Source organism: Odocoileus virginianus, chromosome 16 (genome assembly GCF_023699985.2).
Source record: "Odocoileus virginianus isolate 20LAN1187 ecotype Illinois chromosome 16, Ovbor_1.2, whole genome shotgun sequence".
Classification (NCBI taxonomy): domain Eukaryota; kingdom Metazoa; phylum Chordata; class Mammalia; order Artiodactyla; family Cervidae; genus Odocoileus; species Odocoileus virginianus.
In genome coordinates this window covers 5,152,250-5,167,449 of record NC_069689.1, presented here as the reverse complement: position 1 = coordinate 5,167,449, position 15,200 = coordinate 5,152,250, and the positions used below count along the sequence as shown (strand labels likewise).

The window sequence follows — 15,200 nt, the reverse complement described above, 5'->3', positions numbered from 1 at the left end:
GGCCTCCATATAGTCAATATTAAGTCTCATGTAGACACAATGCTTTGGGTAAAATTCAGATATTGGATAAACTCTGCCTTTCCCTGATCTCCTAACTGTCTAGTGAACTATGAACTCAAGAATAAGGCAATCAGAATAATGTATCCATGATCAACTTGTACTGGCTGCACCTGTTCACCACTTTGTCCCGTGATTTGAGGAGGAAAGTGTGCTCAGGGGCCACGTGGGCTTAGGGCCCAACAGAAATCCTCAGGACTTTCAACTTCATCCACAGTTGGGACTCCATTGGATTCTCTGGAACTACATGAACCTCAGATTATTTTTACCTCTTTTTGGTGAAAACATTGCTATCTTTTAAGGTGCTCTGATGAATCAGAGGCTAAAGGGAAGACCTTGAGGAGGTTATAATAAAGGTGAAAAGGTACGGTAATGCAAAACCTTGGGGGAAATTTAATAAGACTATTAAGATTTTGTATATATGGAATTGCTTAAATGATCTTTATGTAAAGAGCAGTTGACAGATGCTCCCAGCTAATTGGACTTCAGGGAGACTGAAATCAGTGGATTCAAGGCTGATTAGAAGCCGAGTCTCTTTGGAAATTAAAATAAAGTGTGTGTTACTGGGTTTTCTCTTTATGTAGCATGTAGCACATGGACTGATAAGTTAAAAACTTTTGCTGTCCTGTCACTCTGTCTCAGGCAGAGAGCACTGTAGATACCCATAGGGTTACAGTAACAGTTGGAGTGTCTGCTTTTAGCAAGGGGTTGCTGAGTTGCTCCTAGAGAGACTGCTTGCTTGAACACAGGTCCTCTGTGGTAAAGATTTGGGGACATACATGCTTGCTCTCTGACAGGAAGTCTTATTTATTTATTTTTTTAATTCAGCTCAGATGGACTTCCTGTATGGCTTAGTGTGGCCAATGTCTGAGCTCCAGGTTAGGGTTTTTCTGTTGACCAATAAAGGGAAGTTTCTCACACAGTAAATTAAGAAAGAGGTTTTTAAAAAAGAGCCTGGTTTAAGTAAATACTGCACTGTTCCAGTTTTATTCCTGACATCAGAAAATCTTTATCATCATCACTGCCCATCCAAAGTAAAGAAATCCTTGAGGTTGGGAAGCAACATCAGTGATTCTGAGATTGAGTGATATGGATTTCTAAATGTCTTTATTATTCAATGTATTCCTTTTGGAAGTGGCACTTAGAGAAAGTTTGGGGCTGATAATCTGGAGATGATCTGTTTGGCATGACGCTCACATTGGCCCAAACCATTTTGTCCAGTTAGTGACTAGTGATTTGTTTAACAGAGAAGACATAAGCAACAAGAATCCAGAAAAACTGTAGGACTGGGAGGAGCTCAGTACCCTACCCTTGGGGGGGTCTCTCCACCCTAAATAGAAAGAAGAAGAATGAAAATGGGCTCTGATGTGGTTGCTTCAGGGGCCAATAAAAGTTGCTAAGCTCATTTGCAGAGAAGGTTACTGGACTTATTTATTTCTCAGCGCAAGCTAGCAGTATGGTAGTCATCTTTTCTAGTTTAATGGAAAAATAATTGACAAATATCACTCATGACTGTGCACAGCAGTCACTCTTCAGCATGCACAGCATGATGGTTTGGTTTACATATATTGTGAAATGATTTTCACAGTAGGTCCAGCTAACATGCACCGTTTTGTGCGTGCTAAGTCACTTCAGTCATGTCCTACTGTTTGTGACCCTGTGGACTGTAGTCCACCAGGCTCCTCTTGCCATGGGATTTCCCAAGCAATGCTGGAGTGGGTTGCAATGCCCTCCTCCAGGGGATCTTCCTGACCCAGGGATCGAACCCACAGCTTTTACATCTCCTGCATTAGCAGGCAGGTTCTTTACCACTAGCGTCATTGTCTCATATGGATGCAATAAAAAGAAAAGAAGCAAAGAAAAAAGATAAAATATTTTCTCCTTGGAGTGAGAACTCTTGGGCTTTACTTTCTTAGCACCTTTCCTGTATATCATGTAACAGTGACAGCTTTCATCATCATGTACAGCACAGCCCTAGTACCTAGTAGTAGAAGTAGTACATCTACTTCTGCTTTATTGACTATGCCAAAGCCTTTGACTGTGTGGATCACAGCAAACTGTGGAAAATTCTGAAAGAGACGGGAATACTAGACCACCTGACCTGCCTCCTGGGAGGTCTGTATGCAGGTCAAGAAGCAACAGTTAGAACTGGACATGAAACAACAGACTGATTCCAAATCAGGAAAGGAGTATGTCAAGACTGTATATTGTCACTCTGCTTTTTTAACTTATATATAGAGTATATCATGAGAAATGCTGGGCTGGATGAAGCCCAAGCTGGAATCAAGAATGCCAGGAGAAATATCAATAACCTCAAGATACGCAGATGACACCACCCTTACGTCAGGAAGCAAAGAAGAACTAAAGAGCCTCTTGATGAAAGTGAAAGAAAAAAGTGAAAAAGCTGGCCTAAACCTCAACATTCAGAAAACTAAGATCATGGCATCCAGTCCCATCTCTTCATGGCAAGTAGATGGGGAAGCAATGGAAACAGTAGGAGACTTTATTTTCTTGGGCTCCCAAGTCACTGCAGATGGTGACTGCAGCCTTGAAATTAAAAGACGCTTGCTCCTTGGAAGAAAAGCTATGACAAACCTAGACAGCATATTAAAAAGCAGAGATTACTTTGCCAGAAAGGTCTGTCTAGTCAAAGCTATGGTTTTTTCCAGTAGTCATGTATGGATGTGAGAGTTGGGCTATAAAGGAAGCTGAGCACCGAAGAATTGATGCTTTTGAACTGTGGTGTTGGAGAAGACTCTTGAGAGTCACTTGGACTGCAAGGAGATCAAACGAGTCAATCCTAAAGGAAATAAGTCCTGAATATTCATTGGAAGGACTGATGCTGAAGTTGAAACTCCAATACTTTGGCCAGTTGATGCAAAGAACTGATTCCTTGGAAAAGACCCTGATGCTGGGAAAGATTGAAGGCAGGAGGAGAAGGGGACAACAGAGGATAAGATGCTTGTATGGTATCACCAACTCTATGGACATGAGTTTGAGTAAGCTCTGGGAGTTGATGATGGACAGGGAAGCCAGGTGTGCTGCAGTCCATGGGGCCAAAAAGAGTCAGACACGACTGAGCAAATGAACTGAGTACTTGATTATCTTACAACTTGATTTGTATCTTTTGACCACCTTCATCTAGTTTCGCCTATCCCCACCCTTTGCCTCTAGTAACCAAAAGTCTGATCTCTTTTTCTATAAGTTTGTTTTTTTGGGTTCTACATATCATTGAGATTATACAGTTTTGTCTTTTTCTATCTGATTTATTTCACTTACCATAATGTCTTCAAAGTCCATCCATGTTGTCACAAAGAGGAGGATGTCCTCATTTTTTTGTGGTTGAATAATAATGTATATTTGTATGTATACTACAATGTCTTTATCCATTCAAGCATTGACATAAGCATATTCAACATAGGCTTTCTTCAATACAGAAGTGAGTCTGAAAATTCTTCTGGGACCATGTGATGGTGTCATGCCGTCCAAGACTGAGTTCTTCACAAGTGGCTTGTAGAGGTGAAGAGAGTTGGGCAGAGATGCCCTGATTTATTCTCTCATTTTTTTTTTAAATAAAGAGAGTAAAAGTTATTTCTTAGGGAACCAACTTGCCCTCACACTTCTCACCCATCTTCAGAAAAGGCAAGCAGAGACTATTTATTTGTTCAGTTGTTCATCCCATTCATTCAGTGAGTAGTGGAGAATTCATTGTACAGCACAATAAAAGCTAGACCTGCAAGGAGGGCAAAGATCAAGGAATTCTTGTAAATTTCTAGTAAATTAACATATTGAACTTGAAGGCATCTAAGGAAATGTTTCTATGAAATTATAGCTGTCAAATATTTGTATTCAAAGAGGTGAGCAATAATGTAATAAAGCATTTTTCCAGGTCATCTACAATTAATTTGTATATTCCTATGGGAGAGGTGCTTTTGATTCACTACTACTGTACCTAGAGTCTTGACACATATTGGCTTCTTTGTAAATGGGGGAGGGGAAGAGGAGTGTGGGGTGTAGACTGTATGTGAAGGGAAATGGAGGAGGAAGAGGAGGGGTGTGGGGTGTAGACTGTATGTGAAGGGAAATGGAGGAGGTGGAGGTGAAGTGTGGGGTGTAGAAGCACGTGAAGGTGGCCATAGGAAAAGAGATCTGAATCTGGGTGGCAAGTATGGTCTTTTAGATACTGAGATTCCTGGCTCTTGTATCTGGTTGCTTCTATTGAGTTTACTTGGCAGCTTATTAGAAACACATATACCCAAGGCATAGGTCTGAGTTGAGGTCTGGTCACTGCATTTTTATGATGCTTTCAAGGTTTGAGGACATATTTGGGGGAACCATTGATCTGATAAAAAGGACAGTAGGTCTGAATGAGGATTGTTGCCATACAGAAGGAAAGATGGATGAGATGAGGAAGGGTGAAATGGCTTTGATGTGACTATGGATGTGTCCAAAAAGCACGTGAGAAGTTAGGACTTGGAGTTCAAGAATGTTGAGGACTTTGGAGTCATCTTTTGTAGAAGATATGTGGACATCTTTGGGATCACCTACAGTTGGAGTATAGAGGTGAGAGGAGAAGAAATAACTCTGGTTGGTGGAGTGTCTGTCTTTATGGGGATGGAAAGAATAAGGAGCCTTCCAAAATTATAGTAAGAGGCAGAAATGACACAGAGTTTTAGGGTCAGGAACACTGAAAGAAATATCATGCTATGAAGGAGCCAGTGGTCACCACGATCATAGAGATCAAGGATGAGAAACATGAACAGACCTTGGGATTTGGTGACTTGGTCATCATTTTCATCATCATCTTTTCTGTTACTACTGCTTGTGCTATTTTATTAATATTTCCACAGGCTGAGTTCCTAGAAGTGAGGGGAGTTCTAGAGTAAATGTTGTGTTTGATTCTTATGCCATGTTGGCATACTGCTTTCCCAAGGAACTTACTCATTTAAAATGCCACCAGCAGTGGATGATAGTACCTCAGCCACATCGAGTACTGGTATTACAAATGACAGTTCTTAACTACTGCCTTCCAAGTATTTATCACTCATCTCTTTCTTATAACCAAAACCAAAAAAAAAAAAAAAAAAAAGAGCAAAGATGCTCTTTAAAGGAAGAATATTAAGGCAGTCTACTCTGGAGTCTAAAAACGATGGGAAGAAGAATGGAAACCATCACTATGCTGCTGAACAAGAAAGGAACCGCTCTTCTGAAAGCAAGGTCACACAACACAGACATCATGTCTCTTACTCCAGGTTATACTTTGAATAGAGGGCCAGGGCTTGTTTTGTTTTATTCGTTTGGTTTGATTTTCACTTCCCTCTATCTAGTCAAGTGAAGCTGACAAATAAACTTAAGCCAATGAGAATTTTATAGGAGACTGGATAGTGATGATTAGTAAAAGATTTAAAATAAACTTCTGTTTGTCTCTCGATAGGTCACTGCTAGTTTGACCAATTTTCATGTTTTGCCTATTCTTTTTCTTTAAAAGAAATATTGGAAAGCAGATGGTTCCCTAAATTATAAACTGTTACATGGTAGGCCTTTTTAGATGAGATGCCAGAAGCGGTAGTGTTTGGCATATTTAGGGTCAAATAAGTGAGTGATCATTTTCCATGGTGTGGTGAGCTTCTGTACCTAGAGTTTTGAAACTAAGTTGAGAAATGTGACCTTAAACAGTGTGTCCAGAACTGCCAATCCATTTATGGGAGCATGGACCCATGGTAATGTCGGATTAGCTAAGGAGTTACTGAGTTATTCAGGATTTGCGCAAAGAGCAGCTTCTTTATAAAAGAGACCCTTGTATAAGTATTGTAGGGAAGTTGAAAGTCTCTATTCCAGTGTTGTATGAATGGATAGCACTTGGAACCGCCAAGATATGCAGACACCAAGGCTGGCCCAGGAGAGACCCAGAAGTGGGGACAGAGTTGGAGAACACACCTAAGGGGAAGGTCTTTGCCATGGAAGGGCCGCACCTTCTGGCCACACTTTCTGGAATAGCTGGGGTTGGGAACAGTTGTGTAGTACTCAAATCACTTCAAGATAAGTTTTGAAAACTGAGAAGTTTCATGGTAACGATACTTTTAATTAAAGGAAGACCAGGTCATCTCTCCCAGGCAACCAAAACCTACCCAAGGGCCCATACAAAGGAATGAGGAATGTAAGTCATGTTTTGTCAGAGATAATCTTCCAATGTGGTATTTTAGAGAATCAGTTTAGAACACTCATAAGTCTGCATTCTCTTGGTTTTTTTGAAATAAATATAAACTTTATTATAATCAGTGAGAAAGGTAAAAAGTAGAGCCACCTACTATGTGCCAGGCACTGAATTAAGTGCTTGATGAATATTAGCTTCATTTAATCTTCACAACCATTCAGTGATATGTACCCATTTTGCAGATGAGAAACATGAGGGGTTTGTCTCTTGTCCAAAGCTTTTACATACCATGTGGCTGGTAAGGGACAATGAAAGGATTTGAGCCCAGTTTCTCTGAGCATGTGGCTTAACCAGTATGCTGTGCTGCTTCACTCGCTGGTTTCAGTTTTCCATGGTGGATTACCAGATGAAACTGGCTGGTCACCCAGCAAGATAGGCCAACAGCTTATGCTTGCATGTTATGAGCCAGAGGCGTGGAATCCCTGGCTGCAGGTGTAGGTTTCTCTTCACCAGACTTTGGAGATCTTTAGGTCTCACTGATGCCCTTGGATGTCTAAACTCCAGGGTGATCTCTCCATGCCAAGTGTGAGCCCAATTTGAAGGGATGAGGGAGCATCACCAGCCCATGCCTCCTTTCTGTCTCTGCCTGAGATGAAGATCAGCCTCTTGGGGCCTCAGAAAGATGCTCTGGGCTATTAGATAGCAGGAGAGACTTTGCCTCGAGCAGTCCTGGGGTGTCTTCAGATGCTTCAAGAAAGACCCATTTCAGGAAGAAAAGCCTACTTCTCTGATCCAGGGAGAGTTTTAAATAATAACTGAATTTCTTCCTCTGAAACCTTGAGCCTTTTGCCTCATTGGGTAATTTTGTTTCTAGTACCTTTTGTGTGTTTTCACCTAATGCTGCGTGAGAAGGTTGCGAGGGAGTTCTGGTTCCCCAGCCTGACCCCCCTGTATGCTCTGTGGTCCAGACATCTGAGTGAGTGAGGGCACGTGGCCCAGGCCTGTGTGGAGCGTAGTGGGGCTGCAAAGACAACCCAGTGGGCTTGTTCTCTAAACCAGCCTTTGTTTTTCTTCTACCCTGTGCTCATCTCAGGTTTCACTTCAGTTATTTTAGTGATTCATAGAAAAGAAGAAATTTTTGTTTTCCTAGAATGCTTGGAAAAGTGTACATGAAAATCCCTAGCTGTGGTATGTATTTTCATTTGTTTTATTATTACTATGTACTGGAAAAAATACAATGTCTGTGCCATTACTAGTAATAATTTAAAAAATAATAATACAAGGTGTGCCTCTATCGATTCTAGAAAGCTAGGGAATGTGGGATTTTGGCTAAACGGTTATGTAGCGTTTCTTTCTCTCTCAGAGAGACACACACAGTCTATTTCCTGGAAATGTTAAGGAAATATAGTCAAATATGTCCAATGTTGATACTAAATCTATATACTAAAATAATGTTTCAGAAACTATTTAAAAACATGCATGTGTGTAAATTGTGTATGTATGTGTATATAATATATATATGGCATATGCATTGTATGTATGTGGCACATATACATTATCCATAATAATCCTAGTACTGAGTATTAGTAATAATATGTCCATTTTACAGAAGGAAACTGAGGCCCAGAGAACTTAGGTAGCTTAAGCAGGATCACACACGGAGCTGGTGAGTCGGAGGGCTGGCCTGTGTGCTTAACTGCCAGAATCTACTGCCTCCATGAGTGGATGTTTCCTGGGTGATACAGGAGGCACTTCAAATTTGGGGGGTAACTCAGAAATCACCATTAAGAGCCTCAGGTAGGAGTTTGAGTGGTGGCAAAAGCTCTGGACCAGGACTCAGGCCAACAGAATTTTAGCCCTAGTTCTGCCATTCGTGAGTTGAATATACTTGAGCATGTCTCCTACTGAATCTCACTTTTCTCATCTACAAAATGGATATGGTGATAATCTGCCTAGAAGCTTCATTGAATGGTCGTGAAGACAGTTTATGTCATGGATGTGAAAGACATCAGAAAACACTTGACATGTTCTATAAATATTCAGAAAGGAGTTTTTACATGGCACAACTAATTTCAGAATTATAAACTAAAACTTTATCATTCTTAGCCCAGTACTTTCTGCACTCCTCTGTTCTATACCAACTTATCTTTATACAGATTCACATGCTGTTCATATTAGTTCCTTTTCTGAAGAAACAGGAGATGATATAGTGGTAAAGAACCCACCTGCCAATGCAGGAGACACAAGGGATGCAGGTTTGATCCCTGGGTTGGGAAGAGCCCTGGAGTAGGAAATGACAACCTGCTCTAGTATTCTTGCCTGGGAAATCCCATGGACAGAGGAGCCTGGTGGGCTACAGTCCATGGGATTGCAAAGAATCAGACACAACTGAACAACCGTGCACACCACACACACATACTTCCCCTTGGAATATAATCCTCTTGTTACTGTCATAGAGAATGTTTACTCCACTCAGCGATCATCTCTTTTTTTCTTCAGATTTGAGAAGTGTTACTCTTTTTTCATCCCTCTTGCCTAAGAGACTAGACTTCTGTATCAAAAATGAAAATTCCTTTGTAAATCTTAATCAAGAAAAGTCAGACCTGCTCAGAATGGAAGGGAGTCTCATTTGACGTGGGGAAGGCCTGAGGGTCAGCTTGAGGAGGCCTACCTGGCACCACCCAGCAACAATGCAGTAACGTGGCCAGAACCTCAAGTGTCCAGACTTGCAGCCCAGGGCCAGTTCTGCTTTCAGTGCTGCCACTTGCATGGAGATGCTATGGATCTTTGGGGTTTATTTGTTTCAGATTTTTTTTTTTTTAAGATGTTTTGTTTTATTCCGGATAGATCTTCTACAAGGAATGCCTTCCTTTTCTAAGTGTTTGTCCTCTGTTACTTGCAGAGATTTCCTAAGCTGGGCATGTCAAAGTTTACCCAAGTGGATTTCCTGCCCAGGGAGCTAGTGCCCTATTCCAAGGAGGCCCAGACTCCTCTGGCTACACATCAGTCCACAGGTAAACTATTTTTGTCTACTTTCCTCGTGATCTTTGGAGAAATTGCCAGGGACCTCCATCCTTCTTGTTGTAGCATATCTTACCATAAGCTGTCTTCACAGGACACAAATGTAATGATATACCAAGAGATGACTCTCCTTTGGCCTTGGTTTTGGAAACACTGGTGAGGAATCTAGTGGTACTCCTCCAGAGGACCTATGAACTTTAAAATGGGTCACTTAGTGAGGTCAGACTTTGTCAACATGGTATGAGGACAGGGAAAATCACCAAAGGAAAATGCAACAGAAATGACTCGGCATTTTATTGACTAGAAGAGTATGTACATGAGACTCATCATTTGCAGGAGTCAGCAAACTACAGCCTGCCCCCGTCCTGTTTCTTGAGATAAAGTATTTGGGATCCAGCCACACTTGGTTCTGCATGTTGGAATGACTGCTTTCTCACTCAGTAGAGCTGAGTACTTCTGACCCACATGGCCTAAAATCTTAACTGTAATCTGGTACTTTTCAGAAAAACTTTGCCAGTCAGTCAGAAAAACTGACTTGCTTTGCCAATTCAGATGGCAATACACTAGAGTTTCTTACCACAATTTAAAAAGACTTTCCATTCAGGGGGCTTCCCTGGTGGCTCAGACATCAAAGAATCCACCTGCAATGCAGGAGACCTGGATTTGATCCGTGGGCTGGGAAGATCCCCCAGAGGAGGGCATGGCAACCCACTCCAATATTCTTACTTGGAGAATCCCCATGGACAGAGGAACCTGGTGGGCTGCAGTCCATGGGGTCGCAAAGAATCTGACAGGACTGATTGACTAAGCATAGCACAGCATGTGTGAGCTCCATGTAGGGGAATGGGAATTGACCTTCAGGCCTCCTTCATGTGTATCTGAGAACATGAAGTGAAAAATGTACATGCAAATCCAAGTATGTTGTAAGAATACACTAATAAGAGAAGTTGAAGGTAATCAGTGAAAATGCTTTCTAGAAGTAAAAAATGACACCGAAGCTAAATTAATCCAAGGCAGAAGCAGGAGGTGTGTACACTTAAAATAGGATAAGTGAAGATTGCGTTGTTAAGAGGATAGCACTGTCATTACAGCTGAGCAGATTCTCTTTTACTCTGTTGTTTTATTGCCTGGTGCATTGAAGAGGATGTTAGCATTCTAGGTTCATTGTTGTTGTGTAGTAAAAACAAAAGCCATGAAGATGAAAACTCATTCCCAGTCCCGGCTTCAGTCAGTTCAGTTCAGTCACTCAGTCACGTCTGACTCTTTGTGACCCTATGGACTGCAGCACGCTTGGCTTCCCTGACCATCATCAACTCCCAGAGCTTGCTCAAACTCATTTCCATTGAGTCGGTGATGCCATCCAACCTTCTCACCCCCTGTCGTCGTCCCCTTCTCCTCCTGCCTTCCGTCTTTCCCAGCATCAGGGTCTTTTCTAATGAGTCAGTTCTTCCCATCAGGTGGCCAAAGTATTGGCGCTTCAGCATCAATCCTTCCAATAAATATTCAGGACTGATTTCCTTTAGGATTGACTCGTTTGATCTCCTTGCAGTCCACAGGACTCTCAAGAGTCTTCTCCAACACCGTAGTTCAAAAGCATCAATTCTTTGGCGCTCAGCGTTCTTTATGGTCCAACTCTTGCATCCATACATGACTACTGGAAAAACCATGGCTTTGACTAGATGGACCTTTGTCAGCAAAGTAATGTCTACCTTCTAATATGCTGTCTAGGCTTGTCATAGCTGTTCTTCCAAGGAGCAAGCATCTTTTAGTTTCATGGCTGCAGTCACCATCTGCAGTGATTTTGGAGCCCAAGAAAATAGTCTCTCACTGTTTCCATTGTTTCCCCACCTATTTGCCATGAACTGATGGGACCAGATGCCATGATCTTAGTTTTTTGAATGTTATGAGTTTTAAGCCAGCTTTTTCACTTTCCTCTTTCATAAAGAGGCTTTTTAGTTCTTTTTCACTTTCTGCCATAAGTGTGGTATCATCTGCATATCTGAGGTTATTGACACTTTTCCTGGCAATCTTGATTCTACCTTGTGTTTCCTCCAGCCTGGCATTTCACATGATGTACTCTGCATGTAAGTTAAATAAGCAGGGTGACAGTATACAGCCTTGACATACTCTTTTCCCAATTTGAAACTAATATGTTGTTCCATGTCCAGTTCTAACTGTTGCTTCTTGACCTGCATATAGATTTCTCAGGAGGCAGGTAAGGTGATCTGGTATTCCCATCTCTTTAAGAATTTTCCAGTTTGTTGTGATCCTCACAGTCAAAGGCTATGTAGTATAGTCAATAGCATAGTCATTAAAGCAGAAATAGATGTTTTTCTGAAACTGTCTTGTTTTTTTGATGATCCAGTAGATGTTGGCAATGATCTCTGGTTTCTCTGCCTTTTCTAAATCCAAGTTGAACATCTGGAAGTTCTCAGTTCACGTACTGTTGAAGCCTAGCTTGGAGAATTTTGAGCATTACTTTGCTAGCATGTGATATGAGTGCAATCATGTGGTAGTTTGAACATTCTTTGGCATTGCCTTTCTATGATATTAGAATGAAGATTGACCTTTTCCAGACCTGTCGCCACTGCTGAGTTTTCCAAATTGCTGGCCTATTGAATGCAGCACTTTCACAGCCTCATCTTTTAGGATTTGAAATAGCTGAGCTGGAAATCCATCACCTCCACTAGCTTTGTTCATGTGATGCTTCCTAAGGCCTACTTGAGTTCACATTCCCTGCTTGGTTTATAGCATGTCGATTGGTACACTTTGGTTTGTGCAAGTTACAAAACTTTTCAATTTTGGTTTCAAACACCTAAGGTCAGAAGTCAGGTGAAATCGGGTTCCTGAAAGTAGAGCGCTGCCTCCAGGCCTCCTGCAAACCTTCCCCGGTGATGCTGGCAGGCGGGCTGAAGGTTCCTTGGCAGCAGGACCTCCATTTTTCATGTGTGAAAGTGAAATGAACTTTAAAACCAACTGTCCCTCTGGTGGTGAAATGTTAAACCACGTATTTCAATGAACCTGAGAACCTTACAGGACTGTGGCAGAAAATACAGTTAGGAAAGCGTTTGTGAGTTCACCAAGTCTCTCTCTCAGCCTCCAGGCAGGTCAGAAAGATCACTAAAAACCACCTCACTACCAACCCAGATGTTTGTTTGTGTTAATTTGCTGCCAGAGGTATTTGCAGAGCTGTAGCCTGAGGTATGTTTATTTAGCCTCAGATTTGACCCATAGTATAAAGTTATAAAACGGAAATAGGATAAGGAGTGATTTTTTTTTTTAAAATATATAGAAGCTATGGCAAACCTAGATGGCGTATTAAAAAGCAAAGACATCACATTGCCAACCAAGGTCTGTCTGAGCACCAAAGAATTGATGTTTTTGAACTGTGGTGTTTGAGAAGACCCTTGAGAGTCCCTTGGACAGCTAGGAGATCAAATCAGTCAATCCTAAAGGAAATCAATCCTGAATATTCATTGAAAGAATTGATGCTGAAGCTGAAGCTCCAGTACTCTGGCCACCTGATGTGAAGATCTTACTCACTGAAAAGACCCTGATGCTGGGAAAGAATGAAAGCAAAAGGAGAAGAAGGGGACAACAGAGGACAAGATACTTGTATGGGATCACCGACTCAGTGGACAAGAGTTTGAGCAGATTCCGGGAGATGGTGAAGGACAGGAAGGCCTGGCATGCTGCAGTCCATGGGGTCCCAAAGAGTTGGATACTACTGAGCGACTGAACAACAAGGCTGGATTTGCTTCAGGGGAAAGAGAGGGTGGGAGGCTCAGCCCTGCCAATGCCCCGCCCCTCAAGCAGCTCATCCCTCCCTCACGAGGACCCCCTGGAGCTCACCTCTCTTGCTTATGGGTAATCAGGTAGGAAGAAGTTTCCTTCCTTTTGCTTCACACCTGCCTTTTGGGGCACCATCCTCCCCTGACCAGAGGGCCCAGACGTGGTGTGGTTGTGGGGGAGGGGCCATGCAGTGGTTTCCTCCAGGCCCCGCCCACTAGCACCCAGCTGTCAGTGAGCCACCATGAGTGGTCCTGCTCAGCCACTGGTCCTGCCTCAGTCAGCTCCCACCCACTGTCAACCAGCTGTTAATGAGCTGCCATCAGTGGTCCTGTTCAGCCATTGGACAGCACAACAGTGGGCCCTTCTCCTACAACCAACCAACTGTTAAGGAGTGACAGTGAGAGGAATCAGACAGCAGTGGAGTGGTGGTCGTGAGGTGGAGAGTGAGGTAAGGGGCAGATTCCAGTCTTCTCCCTGAGGCTCTCCCGCTCACCCGGCCTTGGGCCAGCAGGTGAGCTGGGGGTCCAGGGACCAGGCTGGGGACTGTGTCCTGCAGGACTCCAGAGCCCTCCCCAAGGCCACCCCCAGCAGTGGCCCAGGCCTTAAGGAGTAGTGAACCTCACCCCCATCCTGGTCTCTTTGACCCAGTAGCAGTGGCAGTCTGCCTGTGTCACAGTCTGTGAGACCTGCTCTGTCCCCTTTTGGGCGGCCTGAGGAGCGTGACGGCTGGCTGGATTGGGTGCCTGACTCCTTCAGTGATGGCAGCTGGGCAGCGTGTGGGGACCTGGGCCTGAGGGAGCCACCAGCTGAGCTCTGCCTCCTCTTTGTCAGGACCAGGACCTTGGAGGGTAACAGCTATGCCCTGGGCCCTTGCCCTTTCCTGTCAGGATAGAGAATAACATTCGTTTGATGGAGATTTATAGGAGCATCATTACCAGACCAAGACCTGACTTCAAGAACAAAAGATCTGACACCAAAAATCTACAACAGCTAACTATGCCCCCCCCACCTCACCTTTTGCTTAAAGAGGGCTTTGCTGAAAGCTTTCAGTAACTTTGGGGTTCTTAGGGCATGAGCCACCCATCTCCTTGCATGAACCTATAATAAACCTTGCCCTGTTCCAGAGTCTAATGGTTTAATATTGTTGGCCTCACTGTGTGTCATGCACAGGGACTAAGCTAAGGGAGGCCCAGAAAGCTGGTAAAACTATTTCTGGATGTGTCTGTCATGGTGTTTCCAGAAGAGATTGCATTTGAAACCAGAGACTGGAAACAGGATAGTACTCTAAAGGTCCAGATAGAGGAAAATGGTGTGTGGTGGAAGGGGTTGTTGGGGACTGGGGAAAATGGGGGTGGAGGATGGAACTTGTTTTCTGAGTCTGGACTTCTGTCTCCTACCATTGGCTTTGGTTCTCCTCATTCTCAGGCCTTCGAACTGGGACTGATGCTGTTGGCTCTCTTCATTCTTCGGCATCCAGATTTGGAGAGGAACCACACCACTGGCTTTCCTGGGCCTTCAGCTTGCAGACAGCAGAGCAGCTCTGGGACTTCTCAGCATCCATCATGTGAGCCAGTCCCACCTAAAAAAAATCTCTTTCTAGCTATCTATATGTATTGTATGGTTTTTTTCCTCTGGTTGATACTAACTAATAGAAATGCTCTTTTATTTTAAATTAGAGGATAGTTGCTTTACAATATTGTGTTGGTTTTTTGCCATAACATGAATCAGCCATAGGTATACACTTGCCCCCTCCTTCTTGGACCTCCCTCCTCTCAGGTTGGTTTATTTATCGTCCTTAGTTCTTATCTCGTTACAACAAAAATTTGGAGCAATGGACCAAAATGTATAGAACAACAGACAAGTGAAAGCTCAGTTCACCTTAAGCATACATATCTTTTATTAGACTAACACTCTCAAAAGAGTCCTTCTCATCCTTCCTGTCAAGCTCTCTTGGCTTCCTCCAGTCCCCCTCCTTTTGGTTATGCCTGGTGCACAGTAGGGCTTGTACCCCCCACCAGTCAATGAAAGGGAATACAAATGGGCATATGCTCAAGGCAAATTGACAATTTCAAGCTGTATAACTGCAGGCTGTGTTGTTTATGTCTTCTCATAATTCTATCTTATATAATTAGATGTAGAATATTCATGAGTCCTTGATGCACTCCTGTCTAACTGC

General features: G+C 42.9%; 1 long non-coding RNA gene across 3 annotated transcripts in view; it reads left to right on the top strand.

Annotated features, from left to right (window-relative positions):
- LOC110149422 (uncharacterized) overlaps positions 1–15,200 on the top strand; it is a 55,802-nt gene that overhangs the window by 25,297 nt on the left and 15,305 nt on the right. For all 3 annotated transcript variants that reach the window (XR_011491686.1, XR_011491685.1, XR_002317465.2), the window contains exons 3-4: positions 9,114–9,225; positions 14,450–14,588. This is a non-coding gene — a long non-coding RNA (uncharacterized lncRNA). The remainder of the gene's footprint in view (positions 1–9,113; positions 9,226–14,449; positions 14,589–15,200) is intronic.